Genomic DNA, 6057 nt, shown 5'->3' with positions numbered 1-6057 from the left:
GTTGCTTTTCAGTGATTCCCATTCTATTGTTGATCTTAGAACAAGACCCAGTAACAGCCATTCATTCTCCTTAAGTTTTACGTACTCGCTGACTCCACGGAAGTGAACTTTTGAGCTTTTCTCTCCATAAGGATCTTTTTGCGTCTGTCCCAGTAAGCACACACGCTGAACTGTTGCTCTTCCCAACGGTCCCTGCCTCTGTCTGTTGCTAATGACTCCGGAATTCCTTGATGGCACAGCTGAGTCTTAACCATGGTCAGGTCAGGCCCTGAGCGTTAGCCAGGAGGTCAGCCATTCAAACCCACCAGGCAGCACTCGGGAGAAAGCGGAGGCTCTTTGTGCCAGTAAAGATTCATCATCTTAGAAACCCTATGTAGAGCCACTGTGAGTTAGGACTGACTGAAGGCAGTGGCTCTTTTAATGCTGGGTTTATTGATATTTCTTATAGACCTATCTATCTCAAAGGACATGTTTCCAGTTGACACATGAATGAAACCATACATTTTCTTTTTTAAAAAAGACTTACTTAAAAACAACATAATTATACCATTAACTTATCAAGGAAACGATGTGACGCTCTATCTCTATATACAATTTATACTACACTTGATCTTAGCCAAAAGGCCGAGAAGCGATACAATTTATACTGTGTAGCATTATATGGTATTTGAGGTGTTATGTTCCACACATCCTAACGTCCCCTGGGTGTGTCAGTATGGCAGTTTCCACCGCATTGTCTGTCTTTGCATTTGATGTTTGCTCTACAAGAACTTTTTGACTGCACATAGTTATTACTGAAGTAATGTTCTCATGAGTGAAACAAATTTACTGAGGTCAACGCTCATGTTATGTTCATGTCAAATTGACATGTATCTGTAGAGTTAGGTATACCACACAAAGAATTTCGAGCTTCGAAGGCTTAGGAGAAAATAAATCTGAATTTGTATCCATCTCATTAACTGGATAGAAGTCAGTGGTAGGAGGTCAATGGCAACCATTTCTGTCTTTGTCATTGAGAAAATCTGAATGTGTCAAAAGAATGTGTCCTAAAAACCGAGTGTGAAGAGCCAGCAGCTCATTGGTGATGTGGTGCACACCAGGTGTTTGTCCGTGCTAACTAAAGACCTCAGCAGTTCTCCCTAGGCCAGGCATGGCCATTACAATCACAGGTGTGTGGCTTTGACAAATCCGTCCATTTTTCTCTATTTAGAAAAGCAAGCCTGGTAGCCCAGTTACTAACTCCACGATCTGTAGTTTGCACCCCCAGCCTGTCCGTGGGAGAAAGACACGGCAGCAGCCTCTTCCATCCAGACCAGAGCCCCAGACACCCAGCCTTCGGCTCCACTGCAGAGGCCCTGTGCCAAATCAAGATGACCACAGGGGGCCTGGCTTCCCCCAGCGCAGAATGTGCTGGTTTCCTATGAGCTAGAGCAGGAGGCAGGCCGACACCTTTGGAGAGGGCTACACATGCACGCGGCCACTGCAGAGGGGCAGCCTCGAGGGACAGTGACACAGATGCAATGTGTCCAGGTTGCCACTGCTTCCCGCGGTGGGGGTGGCTTTTTGTGGCCCCAGTACTGTCCCCATGACATCAGGACTCGGGTCTAAGGCTTGCCCCTCCCAACTGAGGTGGGCGGTGCCACCTTTCACAGTGAGAGCCAGGATCCCATTGGGAGAAATGTAGCCTAAGGAGAGACCGAGATGTGAACAAAAGGCCTTCCCTGACAGGGTGATCATCACCAGGGGATTTATGATCGCAAATGCCAGCGACATTTAAAAATAAATTATAACCCATCCACAGACATGCATGCAGTTCTGTTTCTGAACACTTTTTAATAAAATGGAAAAATACTCACAGAAGTATCATGTAACAAGAAAAACAAGACGCAACACTGCATATGCCACAGAGATATCTATAAGGTTTATTTGGACACAAAAACAGAATCAAAGACCCAATTAGCGGAGTTTTAGAAGCAGGCTTTATTGAGAAGCTTGCGGGCGGGTTCAGCAACTCATGGTATTGAGCTATTGAAGCTGCGCACTGGGAAGAAATCCTGGTGGCGTTTTTATGCCCACTGCTGGCAGGCATAGCTGGGGAGGATCTACGCACACAGGTGCTTCAGAAGGGAGAAGGTTGTTAATCTTATCTATATGTCAGGCACGGGTGGAGTGACTATATCTTCAGAAAACATTCTGGCTTTGGGATGAGCTGGTTCCAGGAATTTGGGGTTGAGCAGGGGAGGGGAGGTCAGTTAGGGGTCAGTCTTGAGAGCTAAGATGGAGGTGCAGAACTCAAAATGGAGTCTGTTGTGCCAAGACCGGACAATATCTATCTTGGGGGGAGGGGCAGGACGTGGAACTAAGTACAGTCCGCAGTCAATGTGGCGAAAGGTGTCCAGTGAGCAGAGACCAAACTGGGGACATAGGAGGACAAAACTTTCCTGTCCTCAGAAGAACCCCCCCACTGCCCCCACAGCTGCAGAACTTTTGTTTGAAAATATGCAATGCTCAAGATGTAGGAAACCTGAGAGTCGGCCTATAGGGTACTGACTGCTGTCTATTTATTTTACTAGCTTTCCCCCAATTTTTAAATTGGGGTGAAAAATTATACACCTGTTGTAGGGGATAAAAGGGACCCCACATTCAAAAAGAACTTATGGAGACACACTTACTAAGTCTTAAACAGGACAGAGACAAATCATACAGACGAGGGAGACAGTCAGCACAAGGCCCAAATGGTGGCCAAGATTCCCAGAAACTCGGCTACTTAAATAGGACATGGAGAAACCTGTCCGTCAGTCACGATGGTGGCAGATGAAGACACTGCAGCTGTGGGCAGGAGCACGCTTGCAGGGAAGGGGCTGAACGAGGACAGTAAACCCATGAAGATGGATGGTACATGGTTGGTTCAGGACCCTCCACCTAAGGCAGGTAGACTGGGGCTCATGCCTATGTGGCACTCAAACGTGCTGCCATCGAGGAGGAAACACCATCTAGCGACCTTATAGAACAGCTAGGACTGCCCTGCAGGTTTCCGAGGCTCTAAATCTAAACAGGAGCAGAAAGAAACTCTCGTCTTTCTCCCTAAGAGCAGGTCCTGCGTCTGAACTGCGGACTGTTCAGTTAGCATACTTCGCTGAAATCGTGTCATCCCCAGTCTCATCAAGGACAAACGCCGGCAAGTCCCCTTCCCTGTCACAGGCAGGACTACAGAAGGAAGGGCGGAGATTTTGGAGAGATTCACTGTTGCAGATTAGAAAAGTTTACATAATTGGGTCAGACCCACCCCCCACCCTGATCGGAGGAGTATGACTCTTAGTGCCCCAGTTCCCATCAGGGGCACACCAGGCTCGTTCCTGAGGGCGAGGCTGCCCCTGAGTGGCTGGCCACGTGCGGCACACCAAACTCTCTGCACCTGAGAGTAAAGTGTTTTTACATTGCTTGTTAGAATGAACTCCGTGGCCGTGAGAGGTCAACGGTCAGAACTTAAGGGAACCGGAACCTAGCGGAGACGCAGATGGATTTCCGGCTCCTCCGCCCTTAACCTGCAGCCCGCCACAAACCGAGCGCTCAGAACATCAGCTCTCAGACGCAGCAGCACCGGGGTCCGTGGAAGTGGGAGCCTCCACACCAGGCTTTGAGTCCTGGGAGGTAAGGGGTCCTCACTATGTGGGTGATGTGGGCAGACTGTCACAGGGAAGCCGCTTCACAAGACGGGACTGAGGAAAAGTGAGCCTATTTATGAAGGAATCACAAAACTCTCGCTGCCACTGAGTTGATTCCGAATCACAACAACCCTACAGGACAGGGGAGAGCTGCCCCTGTGGGTCTCCCAGACGGTGACTGTTTACGGGAGTAGAGAGCCCCATATTTCTTGGGAAGAGTGGCTGGTGCTTTCAAATTGCTGATTTTTTTTGTAGTTCGTGGCCCCAGGTGTAACCATTGCACCACCAGGGCTCCTAGTACCTAGGAAGACCAACCTGACTGTGTCCACCCGCTTCTTCCAGCTACGAGGGAAACCAAACCCACAACCAACTAGCAGGTCCTAAGTCATAGTGACCCTACGGGACCCAGAAGAACTGGCCCTCGGGGTTTCCAAAGCTAGACTGCTTGACAGGAGCAGGCAGCCTCATCTTTCTCCCGAGGAGCAGCTGGTGGGTTCGTACCTGCAACTCTGTGGTCAGCTGCTCAATGTGAGACCCACTGTGACACCAAGGCTCCCTGAGCGATGAATTTGGAGCCTTTGGCAGTCAGGGCATTGGGTGAAGGGGTCTTCAGGAGCAATCTGGCCCATGTGATAAGCCTTCTGGTTCTGATTGTCCTTTTGCCTTAGAGGTGAGCTTCCCCTCCGACCGCAGGTCTTGTCAGCTGAGTTCTGCCCTGCAGGTGGAGATAGTTGAAGGTTGACTTCTAATTGGAAACAGCAGAGCTGTATCCATTCATCATGAGGACTGAGGGGACTGCAGGATTGAAGCAGGAGGAGAGCAAAGGACGGGGAGCTGCAGCCAAGTGCTTTGGCGCAGCGTGGCCCTTTGCCGGCTCCAAAGACCCAGGCAAGGCACCTGGTCTCTGTGGACTCTGAATTCCTCATTTTCAACGCACATAACAGCCGATCACGTTACGTGACTGGCAGAGGGGAGGGTGCCTGTGCTTTGGTTTCCCCTGGTGATTCTCATGGCAAACTATCACCGAAACATATGGCTGTTTCTTAGGGGACTGCAAGGTGCCGAGGGAAGTGGGCTGGTCATCTCCCATGGTTCAACTTTTCCTAACTCCCTTTTCTCACTGCCAAGGGGCTTCAGTGGGGACCCAAGGCAAACACCCCTGTCCCCCTGCCCAGCTTTGTGATCTAGCGCAGGCACATGTTATTTTCTCACAGTGCAGGCTTTCAAGAAGTCCAGATCCAGGGTGCTGGCTCTCAGGGAATGTCCTTGTCCCTTCCCAGCTGTGTCCCCAGGAGTGGTATCCATCTGCTTGCTTGTTATTGTCTGTTCTCAGGACCTTACACAAGATTGCTTTAAACTGCACCTGATAGAAATCCTGCCTCCTTACTATGATAAAGGAACCCTACTCTCCAAGTGGACTTATGGCACAGGTTACATAGGATTTGGTAACACTTGCTTTGGGGTACACAGCTCCATCCGGAACACACACACATAGCCTTTAGACAGTGAGTTTCTGTTAATCAGTTGCCAGCTGGGGTGCCCTTTGCTTCATCCCGGCCATTTTTCACCGCCTTCCCCCTCTCTCAACCCCCCCTGTACAACCCCCCCGCCCCACACACACACCGGTGAACATTTGCCTTATCTGGAGACAAATAGCTGTGGTCACAACTAGGGGAGAGTGCTGCTGGCATTTAGTGGCCCAGGCCTGCAGGACAGCCCGTGCCACAGAGTGATCCACCGCAGACATCCTCAGTGCCCACTCCAGGTGCGGAACCCTCACCAGACACGGTGTGGGTGGCCCCATGGGAAGGGCAGGGCAGCCTTCACACGCCCTCTCTGGGAGGTAGTCCGGCACCTACACGCCCACACACCTGGGCAAGCGGTGGCCAAAACTGTAGTAAAAACAACCAGAAAGGACTCTGTGGCATTTTGTCTCCCTGTTTTCCATCTTCAGAAGTTTTTCTTTAAGGCTTTTACAGCTCACCACCACCACACCGAGGGACCTACTTCCCACGGACTGTGGCAAGGCCTTGTCACGTCATGGTGTCCATCAAGGAGGGCTCCCTTTTCATGGGTGCTCTTCAGATCCCCGGAGCACACAGAAGTGTGCCTACTGGTAGAACCTGCCATCAGTGCTCAGCCAAGACCTGTCCCCTCAGCTGCCTGGGTGAGGTGGTCACACTGCCTGCCCTCCCTGGAGTCCCCGAGCGAAGCCGACTGTTTGACCAAAATTACCCACCAGCCGGGTCTGTAGCGCTCTGCTGAGTGTGGAGCTCCCCTTTCCTCCTGATGGTGAACAGCCACGCCTCCTGCTCCGCCCAGCGAGTCGGCTCTCCCCCTCCCCCCTCAGTGGGCTGCTGCCCTCTGAAGGTCTTGTAGAGCAGGGGGCCTC

At 51.0% G+C, this 6057-nt stretch overlaps 1 pseudogene; it reads right to left on the bottom strand.

Moving 5' to 3' along the window:
• Positions 1–516: 516 nt before the first annotated feature.
• LOC142435162 (U2 spliceosomal RNA) lies at positions 517–636 on the bottom strand (annotated as a pseudogene).
• Positions 637–6057: the final 5421 nt, after the last annotated feature.

The sequence above is a fragment of the Tenrec ecaudatus genome, chromosome X, assembly GCF_050624435.1.
Source record: "Tenrec ecaudatus isolate mTenEca1 chromosome X, mTenEca1.hap1, whole genome shotgun sequence".
NCBI classification, from domain to species: Eukaryota; Metazoa; Chordata; class Mammalia; order Afrosoricida; family Tenrecidae; genus Tenrec; species Tenrec ecaudatus.
This window is presented reverse-complemented; position numbering and strand designations above follow the sequence as displayed.